Below are 13,089 nucleotides of genomic sequence, written 5' to 3' on the forward strand. Positions count from 1 at the left end.
TGGGTAAGGCTGGCATGTTGTGTAGGTGTGGAGCCATCTTTGTCGGAAATGTGGTATTGAGGCTGATCAGGAAGTAGGCAAGCAAGATGGAGGTGAGTAGACACATGCTAAATGGTGGGGTCGAGAGTGTTATGGAACGCTAAATAATACCTGAATTAAGGTAGCCGCACGTGGTTGGGATGGTCTATGTAGCCCCTAGATAAGGGTAGTTGATAAGGCTGTGATGCCGGGGGCAGCCTGGGTTAAAGGTGTAAGGCCGAGTTACTGATGATACGTTGAGTAACACCTGGGAGGTAGGACAGATATGGCAGGATAGCTGCAGTGCCAGGGTCGGCAACTAGGTAGAGGTAAGTTGGCTAGAATATGAGTGACGCCTAGATTAAGGCCGCATAGATTGGCCACAATACCCGAGTACTAGCTTCGAGGTATGGCAGTTTGTCTAGAGGGCATGTATAGGCTGCTGGATTCAAGATGAGGTAAATTGGCTGGAGTGCATGGCTATACAATTGGAAGTCAATCAGGCAATCTGGTACCACTTAGCAGGTGACATTAGGATCAGCATATTCACACAAAATGACAATACAGTAATTCAAGTACAGTTCTGTGCAGAACAGATTTGCAGGCAGTCTGAATGCAATTTCAGCAAATGAGGTTGGAATCAGCATAGTTGCAGCTTAGCAGCTTAATTTAGTACTTCAAGTCATTGTAAGACTATACTAGAGGTCATGCTGACATCTAAGTGGCAGGTTTAATGTGTGTAGAGGGAGTTTCAATGCTATGCCTAGTAAATGCTAGTTGTGGTTGGAGCCCTTCTGATTTAAGCTAAGCAGTGCAAGAAGAACACAAGTGCAATTGTGGCGCGAGGCCCAACTAGACTGGTCAAATGTGAAAACACACATAGGCTAAATGCAGTTGTGGCGTAGGCCCAACTAGGCTAGTAAAGTGTAAAAACACACATAGGCTAAATGCAGTTGTGGCGTAAGGGCCAACTAGGCTAGTAAAGTGTAAAAACACACATAGGCTAAATGCAGTTGTGGCGTAAGGGCCAACTAGGCTAGAAAAGTGTAAAAACACACATAGGCTAAATGCAGTTGTGGCGTAAGGCCCAACTGGGCTAGTGAAGTGTAAAAACACACATAGGCTGAATGCAATTGTGGCGCGGGGTGCTTTAGGGCGCGGGGCGCTTTAGGCTAGTTAATACAGTAACTAGTTAGGCTAGTTAATACAGTAACGCACATAGGCTAGATGCGATACACAGGGCATATCTAATGTATGTTGTGGGCAGACATAATGCTTGGGTAGTAGATAATGAAACTAGGCTATTATCAACAGGTATGAAGTACTGTAAGTGGGCTGTACGGTGATGTAGTGAAGAGAAGCTCCAGCTCTCGTGGGCGAGGTGGGGCTTCCTACTTGCATACTAATCCAGTGCTGTAAAAGCACATGTGCTGCTTACAACATGTAGGCGCCTATTTGCAAATGAGATGAAGCATTTGAGTAGGGGTGTGCACAATGAGTGAGCATTTAGTGGCATTCGGTTAACAGACAGTATAATGCTGAGCGTTTTTGGTTGAAAGTCATCAGTCCGAGTGTTAGCAGAGTGTGTCCAGATTATGAATGGGCGTATAGTCTCTATAAGTAGCTGCATGCGCACGCTTGTTGATGATAGTGGAGCAGTTTGCAGGTTACCTTATATGGAGGCAGATCAAGACGTGCAGGGGGTCTGGCAGACGGCAGACACGTAACAGGCATGAAACAGGCACTAGCCTTGTTTCTGTGGGCCTTGGAAGAGGTGGGCCGGCTTCGCCTGCCGGTGCCCAATCAGAGGGAAAAGGAGCTCGGCAGCCTATCAGGATACAGTGCCTGGTTCTGGTTAGGCACTGGAGGCACACAGGGGAGTGCAGACGGCCATCTTGGAGCACCTTGGTACCTCGTGTACCACACTGGCCTTAAGGTGCTGTGGCAGAAATTCTCAGCATAAGAGACGGTGGGGCAGGCTGTTCCGCATTCCGTTGCAATGATCCAACAGCTGATAGTAAAGATGTGAAAAAAACGAACGATTTTCGTAGGGAGCGCATCCGATGTCAGCGCTTACCTAAATGCTTCAGGGGTGGCATGGACTTCGTGCTGGGGGGCCCGCTGCTCCAGCAGAGGCGGATCCGTGACCTGGAGCTCCTGCTCCTAGGCTGGGTGGGTTCACATCTACTTTCTATTAGACTGGAAAAACAGTGGCTAAGGAAGAAAATATGTTAACCATACTTTTAAGAATAGTGCATCACACATTCAAGATCAGTAAGAACTTTTGTAAATGTTCACTCTTAGAATTACAGTTACCAATCAACTCTTTACAAGTAAGTTAAATACTTGATTTCTTTTGTAGGCAGAAGTAGCAATCCCTTCAAAGCCTTTCCCTTATTCTTGGAGCATGAGTGTTCTAGTGGCAGAAGGGGGAGTCAATAGGACTAGTGAACAACAGGCAGCGTTAGAAGAAGTTCTTTAGTAGCAAAAGTCAGAGTTTCCTTAGGAAAACTGGCAAACAGGTGAGTACTTTACTTTAGAGTTAGAAGAGGGTCCAGGGGCTTCACAGAAGACACCCGAGCAGGATTCTAGCAGTGGGACTGGGTGAACTGGACGAGGGACCTCCCAATCACAGAAAACACCCCAGGACTACACAGAAATCCCAAAAGGCTTAAGGTAAGTATATACCCAAGCCAACACAGTACCTCAGCAATGAAGATGAGATTGCAGCAGGAGAACTTCAGGGACTGCAGCCAAATATCCGGTCAGTGGATTCCTTGTTCTGGAGACTGAACACAAGACTTCAGAAGGGACTTTGCAGCAGGGATCGATAAAGAAGGCTCTAGGCAACATTTCTCTCATGGCTGAATGTGGTTCTGCAGATTTGGCGCCTTTTCAAGGAGCACAGAAGAAGACAGAAAATCGCAGTTGAATTCTCGTCGTTTTAAAGGTCCAGTACTGTTGTGAGGCGACTTTCTGGACTCGATTCGTGTCTCTGGAGATACACCAAGATGCCCACGAAGTTTCATCGAGATTTGGAATTCGGAAGACCATGCACCGCACAGTGGCAGGAGGTCCCAGGGTGTTGGGGTATTGCAAGAACACAAGGTCGCAGCAACCCGTGGGATGGCTCAAAATGCAGGTCTTCTTGAGTCCAGTGGGTCTCACCAGGCTACCCAGGTCGATTGGAAGGAAGGGATGCAGCAGGTTCAGGTTACACAGCAGGCTTTCCGTTCGCTGGAAATAATCTCCGCCGCTTTTCCTTCATCATCCTCTTCGGTTTAAGTTCCAGTGGTCGACATGACTTCAGCTTCCAGGTTTACAGTATTTATCTACTACAGCACAACCTCTGCGTTCTCTCTCCGCATTTTACAAGAAAGGGGCGTCTGGTTGTCCAATCAGGACAGCCAGCCCCCCACTGGGATTTGTCCCAGTTGAAGCAAGGCGTAAGACAAAGGAGAGGGAAGTTTTGGACTCCTACCCCACTTCCTGTGCTTACAGACTGACTGGGGCCTGGGCGGGGTGTCCAGGGGACTCCCGCCGAAGACAAAACTCACAGAAAGGAATTTCCTGCCCTGGATGTCAGGGGAAGGGACAAGAAACGACAAGAAACACTCAAATGGCAGAAAAAGAAGACAGAGGCCATTTTGGTAAAATGAGCACCCATAGGTGCCTATACTGCAGCTGTGATCACAGCCCACGGTAAAGGTGCACCAAATTAGTAAAAGGTATCACTGCCACCAGCCATTAAAGGCAAGCTTGTCACTGAAACATAATGGTTACAGTTTTAATGTGAAAGGGTATACATTGTATCTCCCCAGCACTCCAAATAAGGTGAGGTGTGCTGGTTTCACCTAACAAAATGCAAAAGGGATCCAAAGATCCTTTCTACCCTTGGGAAACGTAGTTCACTCAAGGTTAGCATAAGAAAGTTAAACGGGAAGCTCCTAGGGCAACCCTGCAACAACAGGCACTTATTAATAATAAGTTGTTAAATATGATAACTTTAAAAAGACACTATGGAGAGTCTTAAAAATGACACCCATAAAAAGAGTTAAAGATTAGGTGAGTATGGAAAAAGGTCCCCACTCACTGAGGTATTAATGAAAAATATCCCACTAGAAAAACAAAAAGTTCTGGAGTTGAACCAGGAAAGGAAGATTTACCAGCTCTGTGGAAATCTTACCTAACAGAGTGTCCTACCCACATCTTTGTGGGTGCTTTTGGTCCCTACCGATAGGACGTAGAGTGCTTAGCTCTGCCCCCAGCAGCTTCCCCTCAGATTTTACCCACTCTTGTTGGTGGAATAACACATACAGAGGGTGTGTGTCTGGAGGGGAAGGCTGGAGGGCACATGTGAATCTATGAAAGATACCAACGCTGGAGGAATGGAGTTGCAGGTAAGAAACTACTCCCTTCTCCAGCATTGGATCTTTCATAGATTCACATGTTGTGAATAGTTTATATAGCAGTATACATGACAGGAGGAAAAAAACAGGCAAACAGAGATTAGAACCCCTGAATTTTATGACTGTGCAAGAAGTATACATACGTAACGATAACCCTGGAAGCTGCAGGGCCTACCTTACTGAAGCAGCCGTTGAAGGACTGCCCTTCCCATTTGTGTGTCCTCTGGGTGCTGCTGCCTAATGGCCTTTGCATGTCAGAAGGTGATAATAGAGGATATCCACCTTGCGATACGCTGCTTAGTGATCGCTCTCCCTTGGTTTGAGGGTCCAGAAGCAATAAAGAGCTGTCTTGCTGTTCTGAAGGATTTCTTGCGGTCCAGGTAATATTTCAACGCCCTTTTGACGTCCAGGGAGTGCAATGCTCTCTCTGCTGTGGTGCTGGCGTTTTGTAACAAGGTAGGCAACGTGCTAGTTGCGTTTTTGTGGAACTCAGACAGCACTTTTGGAATAAAGTGTGGATTGGTGGAGAGGATCACTTTGTACCTTGCAAATCATAGGTATGGGGGGTCCACCACCAATGTTTGTAGCTCTGAGAACCGCCTGGAGGATGTAATAGTGACCAGGAAAGTCAACTTCCAAGTCACAAACTTGATGTGCACTTAAGAGAGAGGCTCAAGTTGGGGGTGTCATGAGGCTGGCCAGGACCAAGTATAGGTTCCATACCGGTGGTATCCTTTTCTTTGGGGGAAAGGAATGGAAAAGTCCCCTTAGAAAAGGTTTGAGTAGTCTGTCGCTGTAGAGGGGTGGACTCCCTTATTTTCTTGGTGAACCTGAAAATTGCTGCCAGGTGTACTTTTATGGAGGAGATAGCAAGACCTTCCTCCGTGAGCTTGGGTGCGGGTCCCTGCTTGCAAATTTTTGGCACTGTTTGTTGGATATTGTGGCGAAGAGGTCCAGCTGAGGCTGACCACATGCTGCAAAGATTCTGTTAATTTTGGCTGCTGTGAAGCTGCCATTCATGGGATTACGTTGTGTCCCTGCTGAGGCTGTCTGAACACAGGTTGTGTATCCCTGGCAGGTGGAGCGCTTGTAGAGTGATGTTGTTGTGAGTGGCCCAGTGCCAGATGGTTTGAGCTTCCTGAGTCAGGGAGCTTTACCTGGTTCCTCCCTGTTTGCGGAAGTAAAGCATTGTGGTGGTTTTGTCTGTGAGGATACGTACTGCTGAGTTCTGAATTATAGGAAGGAAGGATTTTAGGGCCTAATGGACCGCTCACAGCTCCAGAATATTAATGCGATTCATGGGGAGTCCATAGGCTTTAATTTGATGTTGGCCCTGTGAAAAACTCAAGGGTCTTTTACCTCTTTCTGCCAAGCTGAGTGGAAAGCTTGGGGAAGAATGCCAAAAGAGGAGAACACCATTAGGTGAGAGATGGTGCTCCCCCAGCTCTATTCTAATTTCCTCTCCCAATGTCCTCTCAGCTTCTGTAGGATGCTGACATTCTCATCCCAACCATGTCCTTCTTTGAAATATAACACCTACCATCCCAATCCTTCTCCTCATTCATCTGATGATTATTTTCTGAGCTCCCATTCTGCTTTTTTAAAACACTAAAGTTCCCATAAACCCCCCTATTCAATCCATGACCCATATACACAACTGGAGACAAAACTAAAAGAAATACCTCTGGCTTTCTCCTCAGAGCCTTTCCCGCAAAAAAGATCAGGCAGAGTCAGATACCACACCTTTACAACAGACACGTGACCTCCATTTCTCATCCCCATAGGGCTAAAGGTCAGAACATGGAAGCACATGCAGAGCGAGGCAGAGCAGACAAGGAAACAGCAGTACCAAGATGGCAGTTTAATATGAGGAGAAAGACAGACCAGAGATGGTTGCAAGGAGAGAAGTACCCTTGACCTTTAAAAACTATTACTTCCATGAGCCTTGAAAAGTAAGAAAGCGAAGACCAGGAACTAAGGCTGATTAAACCTGCACAGTGTGTCAGAGGTACCCGGTGCTCTCCTGCATCAATAACCAAGGCGGGGAGGAGTGATTGCCGCTGTGGTACTGTCCGAGGCTTCTATGAACAAAGTGGCATCAGTAAAGACAGCACAGGCGATGAGTGAGGAAGACTGATACCAAGACAGCTTGTGTTCTGAACCAAGGTTGCAAGCAGCAACATTGTATAAAGACAACAGTGTATGAGGTGTTTGTGATGAGGGACACCAATATAATTGGAAAGCAAAGGAGTAGTTGAACTTTATAATTGAACTTTGGGAGGCCAAGAAAAGAAACCCTAGACAGAGTGGTCAGGTGCCACATGGGTGCTCATTCAAAAGTCTCTGTTAAGTATCCAACTGATGCTGAGTGTGAGAAAAAGGAATATTGAGATCGAAGTGGTCATGCAACGGGTCAAGCCAAACCCTGTGCACATTCAAAAGTCTTCGATAGTTTAATGTACATCACAATTGGGCCGAGCCTGGCTGAGAGACTAATTGAGTGAAAGAAAGGGGATCTGAGCCTAGCTGAGGGGAATCTAGGGCATCTGAGCCCAGAAAGGAGGGGAGCGGGGGGCGTTGCGACTTTGAACTTCTGTTTTAAAAGGGTTCTGAGCCCGGCTGAGGGGATCCTTGGAGGACACCCAAATTGAATACTGGTAAAAGGAAAAGAACGTTTGCAAGTAGTTTTGTACACCAGGCCCTCTGAGTCAAGCGATGTGCAGGAAGCAAAAACGTTTGGACACAGAAGGTCCTGATCTGTTAAAATGGAACTGTATCCTCGTACCGCAGAAGCCAGAGTATGTGCTTTGCTCGAGGGACCCGTCTTGACCTGTGCTGAATACGTGGGGGAAAAGAGCATCCTGGCATATCATTTTAAGAACACCTCTTTCTGTTTCATGAACATTACCCCACATTATTTGTAAAGTAGTGGTAATGATCGGCAACAGTTTTTTTTAGTATAGGCGAGACTCCGCTAGGTCTGCATTATTATCATTTGATAGTCGTAGCTTGCTCCCATCTGTAGATGTAGGTTTATATAGGCATTTATCACACTGCTGCGAAAGTTCAAGAAACACCCTTGAACTGTGGTCACTTCTGTCTGTCTTACTGTTGATACCATGCCTTCCTTAGATATGGTGTCAGGATGGGATGCAACTTAATTGACACAGGTTTGGGACCCCATCAGATTAGACAAGATCCTTCCTCAAAAGTAATCCACCTGACAACACCATGGGAATATAACCCGGTCCCTTTCTCCATCAACAGGGTGAATTCTGTAAAAAGATCCCAAGAACCTTCTCCTTTTCCAGGACAAAGAGTAGGAGACTGGTTTATTCCCCTTTTTACTTATGCTATCCTTTCTACCAGGAAAAGGGTAGAAAGTAACAAATATAACCTCTTCTTTCCTCACTCTTACCAAATCCCTAGCAGGGACAAAATAATTATATCTCTAGAGCTCAGTGCAGAAATACCAGGTCACTCAGTTCTATATTTGATGCCACAAGATGAAGTGAGGCGAGAAGGGAGGTTAAGGATGTCACCCTATTGGCCACTGAGGAAGACATAAATATTGCCCTCCCAAATCTTACCATCCGATATGGATTGAGAGGGGTGAGATGGTGGGGCTATTGGTATATGAGACTCCCATGGAAACAGGGACCCAACTAAGTCCCTGGAAAGAAGAGAAGGAAAGCCCAGAAATGTTGCCCCATAATTCAGCACAGAAGACAGAAACAAACATAACTCTAGTTACCATCTGCCTAAGTCCAAACACAAAGAGGAAGAGAGCAGAGTCCCAGATATCTTCTATCCCAGGGAACCCCTCTTCTTTTTGAGAATAAGGAATCTCTCTTTCCCAAAGTTGTACATTCTGAGCCATCCTTAGGGGATTCTTTAGTTGAGGTAACTCACCCAGAAAACAATAGCTTGTTAAGCCTGCCATTGACTCAAGAAGATTTTTGATTCTTTTGACCACATTGTATTTGAAATCCAAATGTAATCTATAATTCTCCAGATCGAGTCGCGCTGCCAGGTGTAATTCGACGGAACATCGCCTTTTACCCTGCCGGTCAACATTTCACAATTCCTCGCTGTTAATTCTGCTTTTAAAGATTGTCCTCTACATGAGTGATGAGATAAGGTGTTGGTTTTTGCGTAGATAGAATTTTTATCTTTATCAAACCAGGAAAAGTTCAAGTCACCACATAAAATTATAGACACCTCATTGTATTTTATCATGCAGGAATCAATCAAGGTAGTAATGGAATGTATGTACTGAGGAGTCGAGATCATTGTAGGATTCCACTATGTGATAATTAGTAAGAGTTGTTTGGTATGTGCTGAGACAGTGGCTTCTAACTCGAGCACTGTGCCCTGAACTAAGAGGTTAGGATTACATGTTTGCACTATATTCCATCCATTGGCGTTGTTCACCATTGTGAGCAGCACAGAGTAAGGCCTGCCGAGTTAGTTTTTGCCTGCAGGATTTAATAGAACAGAATAGCCATCTCTCAAGGGTGCCTCCCGGAGCCAGGTCTCTTGAAGACAAATTGCGAAGTTGTTATCTAGAGCAGGTTGGAAATTCTGGAACAAATGTGCAAATCCTCTTGTGTTCCAAGATATCAAGACACTCGGGCACTCTCTGTTGCATACTGATGGTTGGGCTGAACGAGGTTTCCCATTAGACACTGACTTTTTGGCTAAATGTCTCCAATCATTCTGGGAGTCTTATTATTGACTCTATCTTTTATTCGGAACTGGTTTCTCAACATGTCTCATCTTATTTCATTTGATGTCCTTGTCTCAGGACTTGCCTTTGACTCCACGTGCATGAATTGATGCTGTTGTTTCTCCGCAATCAAATCAAAGCCATAGCTGAGAAGCTCTTCCTTTGCTGCCATCAAGGTGTTAACGACTGCTTGAGAGCTAATGTGTAAGTACACTTTGGTAGAGCAGTCTTCTATTATATATTTAAGTTTTGCGATGTCATCTGTTTTGATCGTTCTTAACGAAGGAAAGTTATGAAGTAGGCGCATAATATTACATCGATTTAGGTTTACTTCATGCTCATCTGGAACAATGTTTTTGACTCAAATTTTCCAAGTTTTAATTATCTGATCTGTATTGTGAGCAGGGCAAACCGTAGGCTTAAGCTTATTTTGTTTGTGCCTTTGCGCAGCTGTCATTTTCGGATTTAAGTTAGTAGTATGTGTTTTCATTGGTGCATTTGCATTGTTCAAAGTTTTTGGGTTGTCAATTTTATTCCCAGTGCCAACACTTTTTGAACCTATGTTTTTAATCCAAGTATCTTTAGACAGCTACTGATTAGACTCAGAATTTTAGATTTGACTGCTCTTCTTCTGCGGAACTGAACGTACAGGAAACATCAAATTTCCTAAATGAGTTGTTGCATTTGGTTCTTCATTTGACTCAATAGAGTAAGTTGATAGATCACATAGATCGATTGAACTATATGACGAGACAACTGAGCACTCGTCAGACACTATCCTTCTCTGTTTATATGGATTTTTTTGAAGTGACGGTAATATTTTTTCTCTCACTTTAGTTCTCGAATCACCTGGAGGTAATCTTTTTGATTCTTCTGAAGTTTGAACATTTGGATTTCTGGTAAAGAGACCTAACTTCTGTGGTGTTGATACATTTCTTACAGATTGTTTCGTCTTCATTGTTTTATTTTTTATCTTATTTTTCTTTACCTTAAATTCATCTTGAGATTTATTCGACAAGTTTTGAACACTCGAAGAAGACAGTTTGCTCGTTAGAGTTTTTGCCGGTCTGGAAAAAAATCCGTAAGTGTTTAGCCCCGCTTTTGCAGCCAGCCCTTGCAAGTTGTGGATCATGTTTGTCCGTGTTTAACTCAGGGCTTATTTGATGCAAGGTTGGCATATTTTGATCAGTTTGAACGTTGGCAGGGGGTAGCAACTATGAGTAACCTGCCGAAATGGAATCCAGAATTTCAACTGCAGCAGAATCAACAGCTCTCTCTCGCTTATCATTAGTCTTCACTTCTTTGGCTACATTTTGAATGCTGTTAATTGAGCATCATGGACCTTTTCCAGCAAGTTTGACCCAGACTTAAATGGATTCGATCTTGTTCTTTCGGAATGACGTAGCCATTTCACACACTCTAAGATAGCGTCCATTAAGACTGCTTTGTCCACATGGTCTTTCATGGCTACATCTCCCAAACGATGTTGCCTTTGGAATGAGATATCTGACTCTCGATCTAATTTTTGTTGCAATAGAACATTTGTCTGCTCAATTGATGTTAATTTCGAGGTTAGATTTATCAGCTGTGTACTTTGATCCTCCATAATCTCACTTAGTGTCTCGTAGTGTTTCACAAAGGGAATGAGAACTAAGGATGTCATTGCCAATACGTTATTGTGTATCTGGATACCTACTGTGACAGATAGGTTTGATTTGTCGATATTGCCTTGGGTAATATCATGGATTTTTGCACTATTTGAAGTTGATGATCGGCCTGTCTCTGGACTCCTGTTTTATCATTTACAGCCTTGTTTTCCAAATTGAGGCCTGTGATTTGCGGGGCCTTGTTCTTCGTTGTTGAAGAAACAGGAGTCTTTGAATTACTATTTGAACAGAAACTTTTCCGTTGTGGTGTACTTGTCCATTCTAAATGTAGTGCTTGTTCTGGTCGCCACAATGCAGTTGTGGATCTATTGCAAATAGGTCAGTTTGTCGCCTGAATTGCTGTTTTCTCGGCTTGAGCTGAGACAAAACAGTTAATGAGTTTGTCTTTCACCACCTGAAAATCAGGCGTTAAGCGTTCCGTTAGTCACGCTTCATGACCGGCTAAATCAACTCCTCTTGAGGCAACCGTGCTTGGTTGCTTACCTGTGACTTTTGTCCTTTGATGCCCAATGGGATGATGAACGGGCGACAGGACAGGACAGAACTCACAGTTACTTTCTTTCGAATTATGTCGAACGAATATGAAATCACTTTGTTCTGCTGCACCAGAAGGTATTTGTAGTGCTAATAATTCGATGTCTGTTACATCAAAAGGAGACTGAAATGAAGCAGTGTTTGTGTTCACTGGCCCAACTGATTTATTACAATATAATGCGGCATTGTTGAGATCACAGCAGAAGTCAAGTGTTTTGTTAGCCAAAGCCGCCGCGCTTTCCTTAATCATTAATGGTGACGATTTAGTGGCTAGATAGTGTTTATCTTCATCTCACAGATTAGTTCTCGCTAGCGCTGACAGGGAAGACACTCGCCCGTGGTGAAGCATGATGGACATCGTGGGTTTTAGTAATGATGAAAACGTTTTTGCTGATGCTGTATTCAAAGTGCTTACCTCTTCAGCAGCCGGCGCTGACGCCACGGTTGGTGTGAAATCGAATGTAACGACTGGCGCGGCAAGCACAGCGACCTCCATATTACTTGTTGGTTTAGTGCAGTGTACATGTAAATTCTGTTGCTGCGTCTGCGGCCCACTCGCCGCCATCGTTTTCCTCATGCGCCTCGGCAGATGAAGCGGACTGGGGCAGACTGGGACTCACGCTCGGACTCCGGGCGGCACTCCGTGCCCGCTAACCCTTTTTAAGTAGGAGTTCCGAATTAAACAGCCAAACACAAAGAAAGAGTACAGGGTTCTCAGGTCTCGTTGCTGCAGCTCCTCTGTGCTTGAAGGACTGGGGCAGACTGGGACTCACGCTCTGACTCAGCGCGGTAATATAGGACCCTCTGCTGCATCTTGAATGGTAGGAAGGAATGATCTCAGTTAGTCATTTGTGCATTTATCAGGGCAGTTTACTGTTTCACTTGAAACACTTGTGTATAGGTGCGTTACAAATGCCATATCATATCCTATGATATCATATAGTAGGTTCTTTGCCTTGCCTTGGTGTGTGCTTTTCACAATAAAGTATCAGTCCTCCTTGTTTGTAATCTTTGTTTTGTTTTTTTACCATTGAAATTTTATTAAAGCATATCAAATAATGACACATATGTAGACAAAAGCGTGCAACTCTTGAATAAGAGTGTACATTGCAGTTGCAGTCCGCAGAAAGCTGCATATTCTTCATTAAACACATAATACTAATTGTGTCAAATATGAAAAACAAAACGAAAATTAAAAATAAACCAAGCAAGAGAGGGAACAGTGCAAGTATCTGCAAACCCCATAATCAAACATTATCACTATTATAACAAAGAAAAGGATGACATCTCATGAGGGTTGTGATATATTTGAGGGTTATCATTTTGGCTCACAAAAGTGATAAAGGGTCCCTGTTCTTCCAAGAATTGTCACATCTCCCCCTTAAGAGCAGCCTAAATCTTGCACATCGCTGCAACAAACCATATCTTAGCTCACCACTCTTTTATACCAGGCATGGTTGGGGATTTCAAATTTCTGGACCCAAATATCCTTGCTGCCACTTGGAAATGAGTTGCCAGCTTGGAGGATTTGGCAATAATTTATAATGGCCCTGAGAATCGTCGTCACCCAACAACACCACTTAGGGTTCAGCGACCAAATTCAATACACTGATCCTTTTAATTGGTTCTAAAACATCTTTCCACAGCACATAAAAAAATGGACAGGTACACCACATATAAAAAAACATTTCTGTGGTACCTGAGCACCTCCAGCAAGTGGAGGGATTGTTGG

At 44.2% G+C, this 13,089-nt stretch overlaps 1 protein-coding gene across 1 annotated transcript in view; it reads right to left on the minus strand.

Moving 5' to 3' along the window:
• The window catches only part of ADCY10 (adenylate cyclase 10), a 1,140,628-nt gene that overhangs the window by 637,203 nt on the left and 490,336 nt on the right, over positions 1-13,089 (minus strand). The gene's annotated exons all lie outside the window — the stretch shown is intronic.

The sequence above is a fragment of the Ambystoma mexicanum genome, chromosome 9, assembly GCF_040938575.1.
Source record: "Ambystoma mexicanum isolate Mex_15411 chromosome 9, UKY_AmexF1_1, whole genome shotgun sequence".
Classification (NCBI taxonomy): domain Eukaryota; kingdom Metazoa; phylum Chordata; class Amphibia; order Caudata; family Ambystomatidae; genus Ambystoma; species Ambystoma mexicanum.